Source organism: Scatophagus argus, chromosome 7 (genome assembly GCF_020382885.2).
Source record: "Scatophagus argus isolate fScaArg1 chromosome 7, fScaArg1.pri, whole genome shotgun sequence".
Lineage (NCBI taxonomy): Eukaryota > Metazoa > Chordata > Actinopteri > Scatophagidae > Scatophagus > Scatophagus argus.
In genome coordinates, this window is record NC_058499.1 from 7,795,291 (window position 1) to 7,818,016 (window position 22,726).

A 22,726-nucleotide genomic window follows, 5' to 3' on the forward strand; every position below is an offset into this window, starting at 1 on the left:
CGATTTCATGTTGCATTGCATAGTTTGTTTAAAGTGATACAATACTAGTATAAGAAAACGATACTTGTGATACCACAGCAAAAGGAAAAAGAAAGTCCCAGAAAAAGCTACAGAAAGTGTCACTGAACTCATACCAACACAATTTCAAATTAATTTTGTCAAATTTCAAATTATAGAACAGTCATTACAACCTTATGACACTTGAGACTTTAATTGAAGGCTTGTCAGCATCTCCAGAGGTTTCTTTAGGTTTGTTTGTATGTCTGCTGCTCACTTGTTTGCCATCTTGCACTGCTACCCTGAAGGATTATCGCTAATATTTCCAGCGTTCTCATTTTGGTTGTTGACTCTGAAGTGATTTGGATAATCTGTCTTGCTTGTACCCTGTTTGGTCATCTGACCATCAGCCTTTGTTCAAACATACTGCTTGTCAATTACATTGGTTTATTACATGAGTACCAGAAGTAATAAAATATAATGGCCACAACTTCACAAAAAATTAGGCCCCGGGTGCAATAAATCAAAATTTCGCTCTAAGGATATGTGCCACCATTACTGCTTCTTTCCCTTGCTATTGTTAGCTCACCATGTACGAGCCAATGACTCTGACTGACTTGCCAACAATAGCCATACAGTACATGGCAATATGGCATCCATTCATGTGGTAATGAAGCAGGGAGGAAGCACCACAGCCCGGTTTGGTACAGTGTGTGTATGGGGCTCCAACTGCAGAGAGCACCAACCAAGAACATGCGGGGAGGTGGAAGAGATCCAAAGGGTATCTACAGCATAGAGAAAGGCCCCCCGAGCAGGTCCTCCTCCTCCTCCTCCTCTATATGCTCCATACTGTCACCAATAAGAAGATCATCCTCGGCCCAGTGAGCAGTGAGCATCCGCAGGAGTCAATAAACCTACACTGAGAAACACGCACACACACACTGACGTACCCTCTCTTTCTCTCAGTATGTACATGTGTGCTGATCCCTGCATCCATATGTGTCCACAGAAGGTGCAGGCATGTGTGCACCTCCTTTGCCTCCCCACCAGGACCAATTTCCATCCACCGTCTGTGTGAGAGTGCGAGATCGATGCGGCACAGGGTGCGTCATCCAGGCTGTTCATTACTGCACAAACAACCTGGCCCACGGACACATTACACATCAGCCATGGCCGGATGAAAGGACGTCAGTTTCATTTAGCTGTGCTAAAATGTTAACTCTTTCAGTTTTAACTGTTGGACTGTCATTGCAGATTTACATTAGTTTTCAGGAGTTTCGTTAGAGAACCACAACAACAGCTGAGGGAGCCCAGTGTCTCCAGAAGCCATCTTTAAAGTGCATGTTTGTGGCAGCAGGAGGGGAGTGATCTTCTTCATCCTCACCCACGCTGTGCGTCCAGCTCTCACGCCACCTGTCTCCTCAGCCTCCCGAGACCATATGAATACGTGTGTGTATCCACACAAACACAAACAGCCTAAGAGAAGTGGCCTGTCAGAGCAAAACAAGACAGTGAGTCAACAGCCATACCAGCAGCTTTGTACGCACTTGATGCTTTTGATCGAAATGATGACGTCAGCGTTGCTAACAAACATAATGTGATCATGTTGATGTTTTGCACAGTGTTCACCATCTTAGCTGTTACCACGCTAACATTCGCTCAAGACTACCTACTATAGGTTAAAAAAAACTAACGAGGAATGACTATCGACAGGTGTGCAGACCAATAAATGTCTGCGTATCCTTTGGACATGGGACTGCATCTATATAAACCTGCAGTGAACTGGACGAGCGGACACACATAATAACGGCGTCAACTCAAACACACAACCGCCTGCACTGCTTTCAAAAGCATTGCAAAGGCAAAGCCTGGAGAGACTCTTTAATAAACCTGAAACACAGCAAATGCTTCATGCTCAGTACTTTTGTTTCCCCCCCAAAAAGCACAAAGCAAAAACAGTTATGGGCTTTTTAGTGAGTCCAAAAACTGACAAGTCTTCCGCCTCCTACTCCTGCTCTGATGTGAAATCCATATTGCACTCAATGAGTCGATAGCATAACAACAAAGACTGAGCAAAATGAACAAGTTCTGCTCACTCCTTCAATACAAATACTGTCCTACAGAAATAAATAACTTTAATATGTGTGAAATGAGCCACAGACAGCCGCCGGGGTGGGAGTGTCAGTGACGTGGCGTTGAGGTGCTGTGACCTAGTGGTTAAGGAGACACCGCACAGCGCTGAAGGGTTTAATCAGCCTGTCTACAGCAGACGGTTGCGTACACCTACACACACTAACACACACACACACACACACTATGTTGCTGCAGGTGCTGAGATAAAAATTCAGGGGGAAGGAAAGAGAGCGATGTGAAATACAGGAGAGAAAGAAGGTTTGCCAAAGACAGGTACAAATTAGAGGAGCAGGAGTGAAGGCCAGTGAAGGTGTGGAGGTGATGGCTAGTTACCTGCTGTATGTGTGTGTGTGTGTGTGTGTGCCTGTGGACTGAACAATATATACAGTATATATACATGGGTATATGTGTGAGTGTTTGTGGGAAGGAAGGAGTGTGTGGACACAACATGAATCCGCAAATGTTTGCATGTCCACAAGTGTGAGGTTGTGTGTATGTTTGGCATACAAGTACTGAAACATGCATCCCCTGTGCATTTGTGTGTGTGTGCGCGCGCGTCTATAGGTGTGTACTGTAAGTTCTCAAATAAGGGAGAACAGGACAGAAAACAGGGAGGGGCAACAAATTAGCTGTATAATGGTTTCATGATGTAAATTCCACATAATATACTTTTTAATATACTAGTGTACTTCCTAAAAAGTCATCTTATTATTCCTTTAAGCTTCTGTCAAGGAAACTTAATATTTCCTTTGGCTGTGCAATATTAAATGCAAGTGAAGGCACAGGGTTACGCCGTTGGAGACGCTAAAAGGCTTTTAATGTACACGATCCTAAAATTGCAATTACATGATGTGCGCAGAAAGGAAAAACAACATATGCAAATTAAGTGGGGGAAATAAAATCTGTCTCTAATATAAGCCTGGTTCATAAAAAGGGGGGGGACAAAGGTCCTGATCACTCTGAGAATTTACACAAACGTCTTTGCTGTTGTTTGCCCCAACCAGATGAGCCGAGGTTACTGTTTCTGACTGACCCAGTGGAGGAAGACCACACAGTCCTTCATCCCTCACAAGACTCCTCTCCCTCGTTCACCCTCTGCCTCTTTTCTTCTCCTCCCTTCTCCCTCCACCTCTCTTCCCAGACTCCATGCTCCATGGTGCAGGTGACAGCACAGGGACAATGGGATGATATCACTGGTCGGCTGCAAGCAGCTTGTCTGCATGCTGCACAATAACAGAGTGCTGCAGCTCGAGTTTGGCACATTGTGAAGTTTGCGTGAGGGAGAGAGAAACGAGTACAAAGAGCAAGAGAGAGACAGAGGGTGAGGGAAGGAGGGAGGCAAAAGAACTGAGACAGAAGGGAAGGAGAAGGGAGGGAAGAGTGAGGAGGAGAGATACTCAGTTTTCCCCACAGCGTCGGTGGACATGTGTGTGTGTGTGTGTGTGTGTGTTTGAACTCTGATGGTCATGTGTGTATGCAAATTACCCTGAGCCTTTTGCCTGTGTGCCTATAGCTGAATCTGTGTGGGAAGGACTGCAGACCGTGCTGCCTTTTAATTATAGCACGGCTTCTTCCTCCTCTCCAACAACGTGCAAAAACACACACACGCGTACAGCAAACAGCACACGTCACACCTGCCATGAGGCAGATTGGATTTACACTGCATCAATAATTCAGTCATACATGTATCCCCAAACACACATCAATAGATGCAAAAACACACACGCATACACACACTCAACACGAGTTGTCTTTGAGCAACCGCTTTTGAAGGAGACAGTGGTCACAAACACAGAGAAAAACAGGAAATAAGTGTGGTTAGAGGCTAACACGAGTGCCATTGATGGATCCTGCAGTATTACACCACAAATTACCTCGGTTATTAAACCAATTATGAGCTGTGTAAACAGGGACAGCGAGGAGAGTTTTGTTTTTGTTTTTTGGAATTAAGCTGTCCTATTCTTAGAAACGCTGGAATGAAAACAACATCTCTGGGCTTCCTGTTCTCGAGCTCCATCATCACACTTCATCTGAGACAGGTTGAGTACCGGGCACGCTGCTGGAGAGAGGCTTTCATGTGCTCCGCTGAGCTGTACATCGGGCACAATTACAGCAGCAGTTGTTTTAGCTGCAGAGTTTCAGGATGCAAATGGGCTTCTGTTATTGTTGGTTTAGTCTGTTGTTTTTCCGCAGCCATCCAATACCTCATTATATCTCAGCTGTGTGATTAGATGCGGCCAGGTGTTGTTATTGAAGCATCTGTTCAGTTTTTGGTTTTGATTTGTTCTCTTTGAGTATTACTAATACTAACATTTATTGTAATTAGCAGTTAGTGAAAAATGCAAATCAAAATTTGTCAAAAGCTTGTGTTTTCAAAGTGCCCGTTCAACACCTAATATATTTAATTTATGTTAGTACAAAGCCAAGAATAGGTGAAAGTATAAAGCAGGGTATACGAGATGAGAACCCTGTGAGGTTCAACAGAAGAATATGTAGCTCAGTTACTGATTACCTGATATGAAAGGATGTAGGCTGACTAAAAAGACATTTATTCAGCTGGTGATGGTCAAAAGAAGAACTTTGTTCAACCTCCATGGGCTTGGTATTTTTAATAATGAAAAGGTCAACATTTGAGAGTGGAGAGAAAATGTGTTTGCTGAGAGTAAATAAGACTGAGACAAATGACAAACGAAGCGAACCAAAACTGAATACGTGTATCGTGTTAAAAGCTGTACAACATGTCACGCTGTTAGACGTTTGGGATAAAAATGTTAAATTGTGCCATTTCTTTTTACTGTCTTTTGTATAATTTATTTCACATTTTATATGATACCTGAAATTAAACAGATGCATTGAATGTGCCATAGTTGCGGTTTTTCTTTTGATTCTGAATAAACGTTGCTGTTAAATATATTCTCAACAATGTCTTGTAATCCCAAGCAGGACGGGCCACAATGTTTGCAATGATACAGAAATAAACTAAATGATCATTTACGGTGAGAATACAGAGTCAAATACAACAAAAACTCAAAACACAACATGCAACATCCATGCATTACAACTCAAACGGCCCTCGAATTCAGATAAACACTTAATGGATTCTAATCTCTCCTTTTAAAAGTGTTCGACAAACTTTGCTATTTACAGTGGAAAAGCTCACGTATTGATCAAACGCGCCATTAGCACTTTGAGCAAGGTCTTTATTGGAAACGCTTAAAGAGGATTCCTTTAAAATGTTTTGAGAAAATGGATCCCCTGCACTGCTGCCGTGGCACAGCGCACTTACACTGGCTGCCATTAGGCTGAGGACCACGTGAAAATGATCAGTAATGCAAATGTAAACAGGACTAGTTGACCTTGGAGGCTGCAATCTGCAAGTATTATTACACAAACAGTGCAGTGTTCAGTTACTCCAAGTGGATCCTGAGGAGGGAAGTTTAAACATTTTCTGATAATTTATTCACTTGGATGTCAAGCACAGGAGGGGGCAGGAATTTTGAAGAGTGTGTAACAATTGGTCTTTTCTTTCCCCAAATCTGCATAATTATTGAGGTTAATTCAACTCAGAGCTGGTGTGCCATTGTCTTTGAATGTGGCTGCCACTGCTTAAATGAATAAATTAGTGACAAAACGACGCAGACAGACAAGCTCTCCCTGAATGCACAGCGTCAGAGAAACTGGCTGTGACGATAAGGAGAAAAAGAAGCTGCAAGAAAAAGCCTTTACATGATTTGCTGGAGACAACAGCCTTGTCACTTATTGGCACTGGGTCCTGGGTTTTCTCAGTCGTATGATTTCTGTAGTATCTGCGCTACAAGCTCAGTTGTTCAAAACCTAGCAGGATTTCACACAACTATCACTGAATGTATGGTAGTCCCCGTGGTCTGTGTTCCCTCAGCTTCATTTTTGATAAGCAAAACTAATGCTGTTGCAGTTGTGACAAGAAACCTTGTACTCTTCGGGGAAAAGATGTAACAAAATGGGACAGATGCACACAGCTGAAATAACTTGATGACAGCGTGGACAGGGGAATAAAATGAACAGTGATGGAATTCTTTTGAGTGAATACATCACAATTTTCTAATTTTCTGACTGGAGTGGCTGCAGGGGCTTTGTTATGAGCTGAATGTATCGAAAGGACGCTTAAAAGCATTGTCCATCTTAATTATCCACACCAGATGTCTTTTATAGACAGACTGGACAGAAAAATAACAAATTGGTTTGCAAGAAAAGTCTTCTCAAAGATGCTGTGTGGCATACAGAGTGGAACTGGATTTTTCTTCATGTCAGAAAGTGTGATGGAAATGTACTGTAAAAATTCAGGTAGAAACTAGATGACGTGTCAGAGCATCATCAGAGTCAGAATCCTTCATCCTCTGGGGACCATGAATATCTGCACAAACCTTTACTGCAATCCACTCATTTGCTGTTGAGATATTTCAGTCTGGATCAAAGTGGTGGACTGCAGACTTTGGTGTCCGGTCACTATTTTGACTTAAAAAAAGAAAAAGAAAAAAGATCTGCTCAAACATTTTTAAGTACAGCCAACAGCACTGTTTTCTCAGTGAATTCAGCTACACATTTGCCCAGCTGCAGGGCTATCAATCCGCTACACAGGCAGAAATCAAACTATACAATTGGTTTATACACTCACAGTTACTTCCTTATTTCCCATAGTGACATCCTTCGCCTGAAGCAGGAGTAGAGTTGCTCTAATGTACTTAAACGTGTTCCTTTCTGGGCTTTTATGTGTGTGGTGCTGCTCTTATTCCTCCAGGCTCTTAACATGATAGAGATGTGTCCTTGACATGATTGATGACCAGTTGAGGTCTAGAGACCTCGGAGAGCTCTTGTCAGGGAGGATAAGCTCTCCGAGTGGTGCTGGGGGGGCCAAGAAGAGCTTAGCTTCAGGAGGATGTCTGAGTGGTGTCTGCCTCCAGTGAGTCCTTGTAAGGCCTGAACTCAAGTCTGGGGTGGGGAAGAGTCTGACTCTGAAGAGTGACTGACCAACCAGCCAGTCTGGTCGGGTACCTCTGGCCTTTCAAGGTCTCTCTCTCTCTCTCTGCTTGAGTGCTCAATTAGTGACTAAGAGCCCTGCTGACGGACTACCAGTAAATCCAAACAGCAGTGCTGGTTCAACATTGTTTTAGTTGTTTTTTAAAAGGGTAAAGGTTGGCTTACATCACGCAACAAGCCCTGAGAGCAGAAAACACAGAACAAGGGGAACCTCTTAAACTCACCGAAAACAAACAGCAAGACAAGAGAAGACAGGTTCTAGTCACACAAAGGAAGCTAAACATTTCACTGCAGGGCTTTTTTAAGCCTCTGTAGTCAAGCTGTTTTCACTTCACCTCTCAGTTCTTGATTTGTTGACTTTCCGAGCAAGAGGTCTCAAAAGATCAGGGTCCTCATCCAGAGGACACCTGCCATGGCTGCAACAAGCTGCAGCAGACCTCAAGTCAGGGGGACTGTTGGCACGGATAGTCCACTAAAAATTATATTTTTACAGCTTTAAATAATTTGGGGTTGGGAAGTGGGAACACTCAAACTGCAAGTTTCCTGCCTGTTTATCTGTTGTGGGTGGAAGTGCTGACAAGCTCATTTGATGTCACAGTAATCTCTGTATTCTGTTAAGTATAAAAAGTCCCAGCCTTGAAAGAATAGTCCGTGTCAGCACTTTATACCACATTTCCGCTCTCTATGCAGTGATCACAATGCCATTTAAAGCTGCCTGCTCCTTTTCCTTCCAGTGTGTACTCATTATGGAGTGGCAAGTCAAAAAGCCCCACACAGTGGTAGGCATCCTGATCCCGGTGTGCCTTTCACATGGTAAACAGTTTCAGATGGGACCAGTATTGTGCTGCTATAATACAGCATCTGCTTTATGGCATGGAAAAAATGCATTGTCACCAAGCAGCAGTGAAAGAGCCATTGAAGGACAGCCAGGGCTTCTCTCCGGTGCTGAGCCTTTGACCGTGACATAGACCGTTGGGTGGTGGCCAAACAACCTGCATACTTCTCTGACACTGAGCTTGTGGACCGTCAGGCCAGAAAATGAAACATAGGTGCACAAGAGTCAAGTGACAGTGGAACTCGATAGTCTGGCCAAGTTCGAAAACAGAGGCCTGTGTGGCACAAACTCGTCAATATACTGCATAACTTCAGTGGGGCTAAAAAGTCTCCAATGAGGCTTTGTATCCGGTCTCAATGCAGCAGCGTAGTGGGTCAGAATGCTGCAGTGAGCACTGGAGCTTGGCCAGGTGGGGATGAGACACTGTGCAGATGGAGACAGAAGATGCCCCTTATTCCTTGACTCTCCATTAAACATTTAAAGCTGCAGCCTGCACAGCTGAGAGCTGCTATGTGAGAAAACATGCTGGTGTCACAAAAGTGTTCCTTTATGCCCCATCTACCAGCACTATCATAAATCACCCATCCCAATGCACTATTCTATGGGAAGGTTTGCTGAATTAAAAAAAGTGACCCATTTTTCCAAGAAAGCTTAGTTCTGAGTAAAAGACGAGGTGAAGGAAGCAGAGGAGAACCTGCATGGCACAAAACCAGCCCGTGGGGATTAATAAGATGTTATCATGTGTTATATTTAATCTTCACAATTCCATATCTATGGACAGACTCGTCATAGTGATCCTTGTTTAAGGCTGAACAAATGCCTACCCAAGTCGACCTGATTTATAATAATCTCTGTTCAGTGATGCCAAGACAAAGGTAGAATAAAGTCTTAGGCACATAAAACTGACTTTCTAATAGGGGCTGGAAAACATGACAATATATACACCATAGTACAATATAAAATTGTATATGCTATTCTGTCTCTAGCATGATGGTTACCATCTTGAGAATATCTCGGGGTGGATAAGACCATTGTTGGCAATGTTACAAATTAGTAAGTCTAATTTAAGTAGCCAATTTTGGCAAACATCCATACTAAAATGTAAAACTAACACTCAGAACACAATTTTGCTGCCCAATTACCATATCAAGCGCATGCCTCAGATTCTGCTAATTTTAGCATTACAAAACACAAATATGTTGAGGTCTGAATTCACAGAGGCCCAGCGGTGAATGAAAGATCTTAGGCATGCAGTTGTCCAGTGTTATGTAAAAGAGCCACTTTTTATACCGTTTTACCACGTCTGATGTGAAAGAAGGAGTGCTATGTCAATCAAACTGAAGGGCTATGACGAGCTGTCCCAACTCCATTACGCTTCAATTCCACACAATAAGAGTCACGGGGGTAAAGAGAAAAAAGGATGGTTTCACAAGATATCATGGGTAAATATGGACCTCCGTCAGAGCGGTGCATTAGATCAGTGGTAGCTTTTATTCAAAACTGCTCTTTTCACTCTTTAAACCAGACATTTGGAGGGAATTAATTCAACAGGACTGTCAAGGACGTGGCCCTGTCACTGCTGCCAACGCTCTGCTTCCACTCGAAATTCATATCCAAAGTCCCATTTCGGCTGAATCACAGCTCAGATAAACAGAGCAAGTGGAACAAATTCTGCAGCTTTTTGTTTTGAGGCCAGAGGAGTATATTCAGCTTTCACTCTGAGTGCGTTTTGATGCTAGACTGGTAAAAACAATTCACAAAACAATTGAATCCTGTGAGAAGGCAGGAGGAGATGACAAGCAACTTTTTAACTTTTATGGTGTTGCAAAAAAAAAGAAGCTTTTGTCCAACTAAAGTCACTCATATAATGTCAATGCTGGAGCCCTTATTCACATGAGTACAGGTCAGTGATACCTTGGAGACAAGAGAAAGGACACATGGGGAGAGGACATATCCTCAGGCCTCCAGCAGGTGCATTGTCTCCAGGATCAAAAGAAAAGAGCCATATTTCAGACTGGGCTGCATCCTGGTGAGGGTGAGAGTATGTCCTGGTTGCTGGCTCTTCCCTGTCTCTCACCCCATCCTGACCCCTCACCCTCCTCACCTCTTCCGCCTCTCAATCCTGCTTCCTTTAGGCAAACACCTGATCAATTGCGGTCCCCCGTTGTGAGTTATTCTGCTTACAAACGGACTCTTTCCAGAGCTGTTAAAAGCAATGACCACAGTAAATGTGTACTTTGACTCAAAGGACTCTAAAACAAAGGAGCAAGTGAAAAGTAAACGCTATATTCAGAGTGTATATCCAACCCACATCCTAAAGTTGGGACAAAGGGGAAAATACATTGCACGGCTTTATTTTGTCTCAAAAGGCAGATTTAAGAAGGAGGAGGAGGAGTGGGGAGTTAAATGCTCTCTCAAACCATGTTTTCTGTTCTCTAATCTGTCTGTCACTTCCACCCATACAGACACACTTCTAATTTGACTTCAAAGCATGGGGGATTGTGAGCACTACGGATGAAACTCTGCATGAAATCAGTTTTTCTATCACTATCTCCCCAAAACACACTTACATTACAGTAGCTGGGTGCACTGTTTTACATTAACACAGCCAGCACTTTGGTAAAACTAAAACTGTGGAGTTTTTTTTGATTTGAACTTAATTTACTTAACTTAATTTATGTTTTACCCCTTCCAGGGTGGAGTGACTGATATACTAGTGAACCTGTGGTGACGTCAGTCCTCCCAGCAGTTGAGCTGGTAGATTCAGTTTGCAACGGTTTCATCATCAACCCCCACTCCTCTAGTCAGCCTTAGATTCAGATTATGGGAGTCTAGTTATCAGTCTCTCCCAGGGTTGGGTTTTGGGTACAGGGCCAGGGTAATCCTGGGGAGTCTGACTTGGGATGCCTAAAGCTTAATTAGATTTTTTTCACTGTCGATGACCGTGGAGAATCCAATTGGTCCGACCTCCGTGTAGTTCCCCAATTCTGGTCTGATTAGGCTCTACATCAGTGAACAACGCCTACGTTTAAAGGCAACGATGGATACGATGAAACCTATAAATTCATAAAATATGCATGGAAATAATGAATACTCCTAGTTAGCCTCAGGCTTTACTCCTAAATAAGACAGTATCAACATGTACAGGCAGCATTATAATAACCCAACGTAGGCTAAAATGATTGCATGCAATAAAGATGTTTTTGAGGGCACCACATGGTAAGTTAAAGTTAAAACTTAGCATAGTAAGACTGTGTTTATTTAGTTAAGATTTATGCATTACTGAATACAAATGGCAGCACAAAACTGGCTCTTAAGTAGCAATTAGAGGTGTTGCAATATACTGGTATATATGTGTCTGTGCAGCTGTTGTAAAAGTTTTTCTTTCCCCACCTACAACTGTATTTTGGGCTTAATCCATTCGCCATAAAATAGTAAATAATAATTTGGATGATTTTTTAATTTAATTTTGCATCTATCGCAATGAGATCATTGTTACAGTGAATATCGTGAACAGGATCCTGCATAATGTAAACAAGAAGTCAGCGTAATGAATGCAGTTTCCTACTTATTTTGGTTGTGCTACATGTAATATGCAGCCAATTTTTACTCATTACCAAAGTGAAGACATTACTTAGATTAGGCCCATGTTGTTCAATCACCAGTTTGAAACAAGCCAGTACAGAAGTTACCACTTAGTCATGCATCAAATAGCTTGTGCCAGGTTAGCAAATGCAGATATGAAAAATAAAGGGCTAAAAAAGAAAAGGAAATAATCAGAGGAACAGAGAGAGACAGAGAAAGATAGTGGTGGAGACCATAAGCTGATCTCAAGGCAATGATTTCTCTTTTATTTAAATTACATGGCCATAAACTGAGATTATAAAACAGGTTTTAATAATTCCATAAGCTCTATGCATGTCATGATCTCAAAGGTTGGCTTTGGAAGTACAACTACAGTTTTAATTATTTTCATCCAGTCGAGGGGAACTGAGATCTTTACATTTTAACAATCATGTAAAAGCCTCAGATGCGCATTTACCGGTAAGTTTAGCTCTGATGGTTGACAAAAGGCATATAACCTAAGAGTACATCGGCACACTGCAGCCTCTCAGCACATTAACAGTTTCATCTTTTATTCCACACCAATCACATTTCATGAAAGCAATGGAGAACATCTAAAGAGTGCCCCTTGACTGTGAGCCGAGCCTTCTGCATACCACCAAATGTCAGCTACAATCAAGATACTGACTTCAAAACCAGGATCTCTATGAATTCCACCTCAGTGACACGTTACAAATGACCAATGAGAGAAAGTGTCCTATTTTTCTCTCATAGGATCTGTGGAGGCGTGCTCTCTGTCACGCAGTAACCCCTTTGAGTAACTTGTCCACCATGGCTCCACTCATAGAGATGTGGTCATTGTGCCTTGAACCCTGAGAGGCCCAGAACCAGCCAACCTTGAAGAACCGAGCATTAGGTCGGCTTCAGACCAGTCTTTTCAACTTGGGCCAGAAGAATACCCACTAAAACCAATATAAGGAATGCCATTCATTGCCAAGATCCAAATATATAACGGTGTAATTGTGTGATAAAACATGGAAAAAAACATCTCCGTTGCTGAAAATGTCTACAAACTTGAGATTATCAGTGTCGTTTTTTTTTTTTTTTTTTTTCTGTGAGAGACTCCTCACACCACTGGGCTTTGGCTTTAAACCATGGCACACTGACAAAGACTCATTGATATTTCCACATAGGCAGAGAGGCAGACACAGAACTGAAAAAGCCCAGTGTTGGCCCAGACAGCTCTCAGCCACACTAGACATTTGATTGGGTTATCAGGTGAGCCATCCTCAGAGGAGATCCTGATAAATGAAGTTGCCATTTGTCCATCCTCACAGCCAGACCCGGCTTGCCCACAGCAAGAAATTATCTTAGCGACAATTACACTCTTCCAACTCCTAGAGACGCTCAGCGCCGAGAAGCCAGCAAAGGACTGACCACAAGGAGATTGTACCGACTGCTACTCCATTGCCTGCATTTGATCCTAAATTGCTCTGGCACAGGACCTGAGCACAGTCCACTCTGTGCTGGATGTCCTTGGATTTTTCTTAATAAATCAAATTTACAGGCAATTTTCTTGTCGCGGTGGTTGAAAAATTAGATACTTGATATAAAAGGAATCCTGAAAAATGCTCAAGTATGTGCGGTGATCTGTGTTGTGTAATAACAAGGAAAGGAGGGCAAATACAATTCATTCATAGAGTATAAATACATATCAGTCAGGACTATTTTTACTGTAGGTCTGTTTGGTTAACTTGCTTTTGTTGCACTAATTTAGACTGGAAATATAGTATATATTATTGTCATTTCACCGGTAACCATTGGACATGTGATCTCTGGATGGCTCAGCTGATTGGCGTAAAGGAAGGAAAGGGATTTGGTTTGACAGTGGCACCATATTTTATGATTCTAATGGTTTTCTGACCTCAATCTTTCCTAATCATTCATCAAAGCATGGACAAAGATTATCTGGTATAGATTATGTTTTTACCACAACACGTGGCACCAGGACAATAAAAAAAATAGACAAGGCAGCCAAAGTTGCATTGTTATTTTGTGCTTTTGATACCTCAAAGGACATGCATATTTATCTTCTGATGAATGGAGGCATCTCTGATCTACACTTGGATTTGTTTACCATCCCATTCCTTTGTCTGCCCCAAGAGATTTTTTTTTCCCAGGATTCCTGTGACTGCATTTGGGGGGTTTAAGGGATGAAAAAGAGGGAAAGAAAAGCCCATTGGTCTCAGCGCCACAGAAACCCCATCCAGAGCCAAGCTGTCATCCCACTTGGATTAAGGGCCCTTCAGTAGTGGCTGCTGAGCTACTAACATGGTGTCTTACCCTCGGCCAGGGTATGGGAGGGGTTAGAGGGTGGAGCAGAGGGTAAGGGCATTAGGAGGCCTGGTCTAAATAAGACCTTGAGGTCAGCGAGCCCCCTGAACCATGGCAAAGCCACTTTGTGTTTCCATGTCAACTTTATTCATGAGCTGACAGCTAAGTGTCCACTTCTTTCCTGTTGATTCAATCACTGTTGCATCATGTGCTGAGGCGACAACGATAATCTACCACTTATCCCTGCAGACCCCCAATTCTACAAGTTTACTGGATGTAATGTTCAACAGCAGGCTGGTAAGAGTATGAAGGCTTGCGGTGGGTTTCTTGGCAGGGCCTACTCTTCAAATCTCTAATGTTATAAGCAAAATAAGAGCTGTGACGATGTATTTGCTGAGCTATTAGGCAACACAAGTGGGCTGCATTGCTGTGCCAACAGAGAGTGGGATGTGCGGCCGAGTTTCTCTTAAGCTCTATGCAAATAGCAGGAAGACGGAGGCTTGAGAACAGACTAGAAAGCATTGAAGTGCACACTCTTCCTGAATTCCCTGTTATTTTGGCGAGCCTACACCCTGCTGGTGGAGCAATGCCCACCTCCTGTTGTTTTCAGGACAGGATAGGGAAGCAATGGTCCTTGTTATGTGCTGCCACTGGGCCACCAACTACCTCTCCAACATCTGCTCCCCATCCAAAGTTGGCCAGAGCGTCAACAGGCCCGAGGCTGTCGATAGCAAGGACTGCCTCTCTAGCCCTCTCCAGCAGGAACAACTGTGTGTTCAAACAGAGGCTCCAACACCAGAGTCCCTATTGTGGATCTCCTCAGGCATAACCCTACGTCACCCCCTACGCTGCAAGAAACAGCCGTCCTGCCAGTACAGACAGGGAAAACAGACCCCCTTTGTTCACCCTGCCCCTTCTCAGCGTCGACTGAGGTACATGATCCACCCCCTACACCCCACCCCTCACCCCCCTTCCCTACCCCCTGCAATTCTGGAAGCTTCAAAACACTCCCACTTGGCCTTTTCCCTCCCTCCACTTCTTCCAGTGGGTAGCAAGACAGCAGCATCATCTTATGAGAAGCCAGAAAATATCCTCTGAGCTCACAGCTCAAGTCTCATCTTCATTCGTTCATATCAAACCCCTAAACTCAAGGTTGATTGGGAGCCTGATCAAATGGTACATGGAGCTAGTTAACCTGTCAGACGCTCTGGTGGGGAGTACAGAGGGAACATAAAACCCACAACATTACGTTCCATTATCCCAACCTCCCACTTCAAAAGGGAGCTCCAATGCTGTCACTCCCTGGCAGTTGATTTAGACAGAAAAGAGCATCTCTAAATGCTTTGTTCTCACATAGGGGGGCAATAACCTGACATGGGCCATAACAGCGTTCCCTGGGCAACCTCGAGTGATTGAGCTTGATGATTGCCATGGTGTAAAGCACTGGTGTAATGATTCACTCGCTGTGAATCATCTGGGGACATCCGCACTGACCGCTGCTCCATCCAAAATCTGTTCACACTACCTTCTGCCTAAAATGTACAATCTACAGTAACAATACATCACAGTAAACAAAAAAAGATGGTATCTCTCACTAAGAAAGCTTGAGATTAAATGTCCCCCAGAGCCAAAGCAGACATATTCAGGTTGCCTTTTGCAAAAGACCAAATATGTTACCATCATAGACTAGGCTAAAAAAAACTAAATAATCACGTTTGAGAAGCCAGAACCAGCAAATTATTTACATTATTACACTTAAAAATATAACTCAAACAAATTGTTGAAGATTCATTTTTAGCCCCTTAGAGATTAATCAACAGCTTGTTTCAGCTATATAAGCTACTGAATAATCATAACATAAGGCTGCAACATAAATCATCCATATCATTTGTCTTTATTTTATTTATTTATTTTTTTGGATAATGCCCATCAATAAAAATGCCACAATATAAAACAAGAAGAGAGAAGCTGGGAACTTTTCTGCTAGTTCTTGGCATCTTTTTCTTAACAAATCAGCCTCTGTTGGTTACTTTTAAACTGATCTATCCAGTAATCATTAACCAAGCATAAATCATTTATTGCAGGAGACAAAACAGCAAAGTAACTACATATCTTTGCATCTAATAACTCAGTCTGAGCTTAGCAGTGAGTAACACATAAATGATCTCATATCCATTTCTCTTTGTCATCTGTCACCATCCACTCCTGATAATATAATACAGGTCTAGTATGTAAACATTAACAGTCGCAGCTGTGTGGAGAGGATTCGCAGGAACGTGTCAATCCCCATTAGAGCTGCTGCCTAACTGAGTGTGAAACTCTAATTGCACCCACCAGCTTGCAACCTCACAAGCCCCACTCACGTAGAGGGAGGGAGAAAGAGAAATGTCTGTGTGTGTGTGTGTGTGTGTTCGCGTGCGTGTGTGATGAACATGTATGTGCTTCTTTGCATGTACTGATCTGCTCCTGCATACATTTGTCCAAATTACAACCAGGGTGAGTGTTCAGGCAGCCGTGAAGCATGGGGGGACCGCAGTCCCTCTGAGGTCCTCTAATGAGGCTCTCATCAGTCCCAAAACGAGATGAACATGCTTGTGACAAGGAGGTCCAGGGGATGTCAGTGTGCTGTGCTGCTGTGTGTGACTGGCCCGCTGGGAAGAAACACCCAGACCGCAGTGACGCTAATGGATAGGCACGGGTCTCCATCAGTCCCCAGAGATTTAGCTTCATCACAGCTGAGCGGCACAGCACTTCTTTTCACAGCACACGTGTCTCCAGAACACATTCAATCATTCAGTCAATCAGCTTCAGTCACTATAATGGTGCGTTATTCAACTGTGTCATTCTCAATAAAAAAAAAAAGAAAAAGAAAGAAATGACGGCAGCGCTTTCTAAAAAGGATAATTATGGTATACTTCAACTCGGGGCAAAGTTTTGGTCCTAATTGCTACCGGTAGTGATGCCACTGTACTCAGTGTTAATTGCTGAGTAACTCGAGTCAGATAGCGGAAGAACACAAACAGTCAGATGATCATAGAGGGCTTTATACCAGCTGCTGGGTTAGTTGAGCTTATTTGGAGAAAAAATAAAGGCGAACAGTGAAATTAACCAAAACTGTCCAATGTAAACTTCCACTATAGTTCACAGAGCAACACCCAGTGTGTTGGTTCAGCTTTGACCTGCCTTTCTTCCTGTAGTTGCACAGTAATACCATCACTTTGGATCCACTTTGACTTTTACTTCCAAATAAAGTGCTTTAGAAAATCTCACTAACCTGTTTTGTTTTGTGTTTGTTTTACACTTTTTTTTTTACAATCGATCTGACCAACTTGGAGCTGAAACTAATGATTATGTTTCCATTATCAGTCAGTCTGTCGACTATTTCAATTAACCCATTAATCGTTTTGCCCATGTTGGACGCCGGATGCCAGTTTCAATATCCCACAACTAAATGTGATGCATTCAAATTGTCTGATTTATTCAACCATCCGCCCAAAACATAAATATATTCACAGTACAATCATTTATGACAAAGCATCAAACCACCACATGTAAGAATCAGAGGACTGAGAGAAAATAACTTGACCAAAACGTTTATTTGACTATCAAAACAGTTGAAATCAGCCTAATCGACTGATTAGCAAATCATATCAGATCTAGGCTGGTAATTCATTTCTCACCCAGTCAGAGAAATGACGGTCAAAACCACAAAAGTTAAAGCCGTGTTCTAATTAACCAGACATAACCTTTAAACCATAACCTTCAATTCCATACAACGGAGAGGACTTTGAGTTTCTCCCTTTTTAAATGTGTGCTACACTACCGTTTACAGACGACATGCTGTATGTCACCTACTCTGACAGTGGTTCGCTTGGATCATTTTAATATTCCCATCTTTGAATACATGAAACGACATTTCTGCTGAACAAATGAAGTGAAACCTTGGTGAAATGAATCACCAAGAGGAAGCCTTTCAGGTTCAGGTCAGTTCCTCTAAGAAATGATGTCATCAACATTACCACAAGTGACACAGAACAACTCCCTCTCTCTATGAGACACTTTGTCCCATCCTGCGGTTGGCGGATTTCACAATCCCTCAGACGGCCGGTTACAGAAGGAGCGTTGATCTCTTCTTGCAGAATAGCCTGCGTGTTTCTCCAGCCCACAGAGCGAAATTAGTGGCATTTTCCCTCCAACACCCAAGCTTTTCCCATAGCCCCCACAGTCGAGCTGCCCGCCACTTGTTTTAGGTCAGCGGTGTGACTGACCGGTGCTCTCACAATAACTCCGGCCAACGTGTGTCGTGATAATCCCTTAGTTATGCAAATCTCCCCTGCCTGGTGCCGTTTGTGCTGAGGGTGAAAGTAAAGATGGCAGCACAATGTAGGTCACTATCTTGTCCCGATTGGTCAGCTGAGCCTGAAATGTCCTGTCAGTAGAGTTCCAGCAGCAAAGGAGCAGTGGCTCTCGGGGCTTAAGCAACATCCCCACGTACCAGAGTGCAGATATGACCTGAAGAGGCCACCAACGGGCACACCAGTCCAGGACGTGCTCACGTAAAGTGGCATCGCACATTTTGCCGCCTGTTTCTGAATTAATGCAAACTAGACATAAGGCAGGGATAGGGGGATATTGTTATCTTCTTAAACAGATTAACAATAGTCTGCCCGGAGTGAATAAACATCACTAGAAAGTGTGTCAGCCCTTTCAGACAATAAAGCAGGGGTCATTAGCACTGTATTAATTTGGCTATCTGAGCAGGCAGCGAAAGTGTGCAGCCGAGGCATGTGTGTGTTTGGGTGTGTGTATGAGTGAGAGTGTCTGGGGATGAGCTGGGGGGGGGTGTTGTTGCATGATGGTGAGGGTTTGTCCAACCCCCCCTTCCCCCTTGACTGTAGCTTTGACCAAGAGGAGACAGAGGGAGGAGGGAGGTGGAGGATGGGAGTAAGCTGAGGATTTGGGTGGGAATGTGGCTTTTTTTTCCTTCAGTAAAGAAACTGTTTGGCCTGTATAATAAATAGCATGAGATATAATTGGTGACACTCACAGGGCTATCTTAATCAGAGTGAGTCCGACGGAGGGAAATCAGAGTAAACAAACTGACCGCTCAGTCAAAACAAGACAGAGTTGTGATATGAATATGAAGGGAATTAAAAATGTGGGGAGCAAAACCAGCTTAGAATCTGAGGGATTTCGTGTGAGAGGACAGTTATTTCATCAACACTGGAGGGAAAAAACAACAGTTTGACAGCTTACTGTAGGTCTATCTATCTATCTATACATACAGCGTGTGAGGTGAGCATCATGAAGCACAAGACAGATCATATCACAGGTTCAGACTGTTGGCAAGTGATTTCTCTCAGCATCATTTAAGCAGCAGCCTGTGTGTCAAGCCTTGCACCTGCACCTGCTCTCCCTGATGGCCAAAAGCTACAGGCTAACAGGTCAGCGTGTATATGCAGAGAAGCAGCTTTGGGGGGAAAAAAACCACCAGCGAGTGTTTGCATCCGTACGAAAAGGCAGTAAGAGAGGACAGGGCTGCTCACACTGACAGCCGTACAGCATCCAACTCAACGCGCTGCTTCTCCCTCCACCAACTCCTGACAGAGAGCTGCTGGGAGCTACACGACACGTGTTTATCATGAATGGTCTAATTCCGCTCACCTTATCTTGTCCGTCGGCGGTGCGAAACACGAAGCCTGTTCGGTGCCTTCAGTCCCCGTGCGACAGCGATGCCGTTCGCTGTGTTTGTTTACGCGGAGTCCCGTTCAGCGCGCAGCCTCTTGTACTTGCCTGCTCTGCTCCAGTCACTGGTCCTCTCCTCTCCCACCAGTTCACCGCCACACACACACACACACACACACACACACACATACACAGGCGGGGGCGCGCAGCATCACTCCGGGGCGTGTGCACGCCCACTGCGCGCACTGCAGCGCTGCTGCCGACGTACGGTGGCCTTGAGGCACTGATCCATCCATCCTGGTAAACTGTTTTCCAAATAAAACATGCTAATAGCACTTTAGTCCTCTACGGGCTCGGGCTCAGAGCCGCAGATGGGCAACAGCTGGACGAGTTTTTAGGCTAAAACAAGCCAAAAGTTGTCTTTTAATGCCCAGCAATGCTGTTATTTAACAGCAGGGTGCTGCTTTTTAATTTAGTTGTTGTATTATTAATATTGTTAAATGTAAGCAGCAGGAAGATGCTGCAAGCAGGAATAATGTTTAACATTGAAATAATTCCAAGCATTAAAGTCTTGATAATCCTGTACATTTTCATTAATCGGGCTGGAAAATGACATGAAAACAAAACTCAGATAAAACATTAAATCCACAGACTGGATGGTCCAAACTGAGTGGTTTCACCTTCATTCCAGCTGTTCTGGGCCCTAATTGCTAAGAGCCATTTGCATGTCCTGCTCCACTCTTCCATTTTGTCCCGAGAGAAGGATTGCACTAATATTCATACAGTAGCCTGTGGGATCAACCGAGACTCTGCTGGATGAGGTCATGTGACTTTAAAAGCGACATTTCCTTTCAGTTCAATCTGCCAGCCTGCCAACCAGCCATGTTCTCTCAGTGTATGTTACACACATGCATTATCTCAGGCTTAGCAGTGGTAGCCATCTGCAGCCATAGAATCAAACACTGAGAGCAAGTGACGCAGTTAGATCTAGGATAAGCCTGGTTTGGTCCAGAATCCAGAGGTTGGTCGACTGAGATTAAGTAAAATTAGTTTGTGGCACAGTTTTGAAGATGAAAATGGGTTTATAGATTTATAATGGTTTGCAAATAAGCGGTTCATTGTAAGAAGCCTAAAGATATTAACGCCTAATTTTTACCCCATCAGTCATTTACTTCTCTTCACTCTTCCTGTCTTCTTGATTTATTTTTAAATGGAATTAATGCTTTGCATCACAGCGCAGAGTAAAACTTGACAGAAAACAGAGGAAGAGAGATACTGACCTGCAGCCAAGGTCATTTGCCAGGCGTAATCCCCCAGTGCCAAAAGCACCAGTTTCCCTCATCATGAAGTGAAGCCGACCAGGGGGATTCTTACCCACATATGCTGCTGGTTCCACACTGGGAAGTATTTTAATTGTCCTCCCCACTCATTTCAGACCGCCTCCGGATATGTCTGCACACCTCTCGAATCTCATCAGAAACATTCTTTTAATTTCCCCCTATGCATATTAACTGTAAAATACTCTGAGGGATTTTCATAAGTTCAGGGATACAGCACCATGGAGACCAAGTGTAGCACTTGTAAAGTTGCACAGTGAATCTTGTCAGGTTTTTTTGAATTGAAATGCAAAAGCCCACCAGAGAGGACGCCCGTCTCTGCCTCACTGGTAACTCCAATTATCGTGCCTATTACTGCAGTTGATCCTTGAAGTCCTCTGCTCACTGAGATGCAAAGCTTCACACATGGCATGGCTATTGTGCAGGAAAGACAGAGTCTTCACTTGGCCTGTTTTCTTCACTGATTCAGTGTTGTTTTGTTTGATTCTTTTTCTGAACAAACTTTATAACAGATGCAGCACCAGCAAGCCAACCATGAAATGACCTGGCTCCCAGCAGAGGTGATGATTAACTAACAGATTCATGGCTCACAGTCAGAACTTACATTACAACACAGCAGTCTGAAACAATAACACAGTCATGTTCACATTTTCACACTTTTTAAATGAGCCAGAAATTCAGAACACTGTTGATTATGAACAAAAAGAACTCTGTTTGAGCTGTATTTGCAATATTGTGTATCTCTTATCTCTCTTATGTAAAAGTTTCTGGATGTCAAAGAAAGCAAAGCACATTATTTATTATCTGTTCATCTGTCACCATTTGTTTTTGTATCACATGTTTATTTATTTATTTTCAAAAATTGCAATCATATTTTGGAATTAAAGTCTTTATATCTCGTCAAAATATCTGCCGCTTGCTCCAAAACTAATTTAGTGCTAATGAGCTGGGTGTATTTGCTGCAGTCAAATGCGAGGGGTAATTGAGTAGCAGCCACCCTGAGGATAAACAGTTGTTACATAACAACAAAGACAGGAGAATGCAATACCTGCCAAAACCTCCTCGAGATCTGTTCCCCACATGGACCACAGAGACATGTTTGTATTCAGAGTCTGGAGGTTTGACCGAAGGTGCAAAAGAAATCAAATTACTGATGTGATCACTGCTGGGGGACAAGTTCATGAGTCAGATCTGTTTACATCAGGGGAGGATGCGTTTCCTCTCTCTGTGTCTGCTGTGTAATTACATTATGACTGTTCTGTGCTGAGTGGGAGCAGCCTTTACTGGCATGACTTCCCTGAACACTGACCAGACGGGGGACATCTATGCTTCATGTGGATCCAAGGAAAAATGTATTTTCCATTGAGTTTGTGCATTTCTTTGAACAACAGTACTAAATTTACAGCTGAATCAGGTTATTTTTCACAATACTGTCATTTTTTAATCAATTAGCAATACTTTTATTGCCTTTTGCACCACCTCATCCATCATCACCGAAGAGCCTGCTGAATTATTGTCACATTGGTTTTTCTGCTGGCCGCTGTTACCATACCTGTGCATGCATGACACCTCAGTGAAGCTCTTAATTTAACCCTGAAAATGTGTTTTTAATGACTGCATTTCAGGGTTCAACCAATCCTCACTTCTGTGTCAGAACATGCTGTTGCACTGCAAGAAACTACCGGACCACATGATCAAATAGAAAACATACAAGACCACTGTGAAAAGACAACATTAAACGATAAGTAGTCGGCTTCAGTGTCTGAGTAAAGGAAAACAGCGAGTATATGAAGACCTGCCTTGTGATTTAGAGATTGTAGACTCT

General features: G+C 43.2%; 1 protein-coding gene across 17 annotated transcripts in view; it reads right to left on the reverse strand.

Annotated features, from left to right (window-relative positions):
* Positions 1-20,160, reverse strand: part of LOC124061592 (neuronal cell adhesion molecule-like) — a 68,298-nt gene extending 48,138 nt beyond the window's left edge. For 3 of the 17 annotated variants that reach the window (XM_046393568.1, XM_046393576.1, XM_046393584.1), the window contains exon 1: positions 19,544-20,160. The gene's annotated coding sequence lies outside the window, so the exon portion shown is untranslated. The remainder of the gene's footprint in view (positions 1-19,543) is intronic. The other 14 variants (XM_046393565.1, XM_046393566.1, XM_046393577.1 and 11 more) reach the window with 10 other exon arrangements.
* Between the last annotated feature and the right edge of the window lie 2,566 nt (positions 20,161-22,726).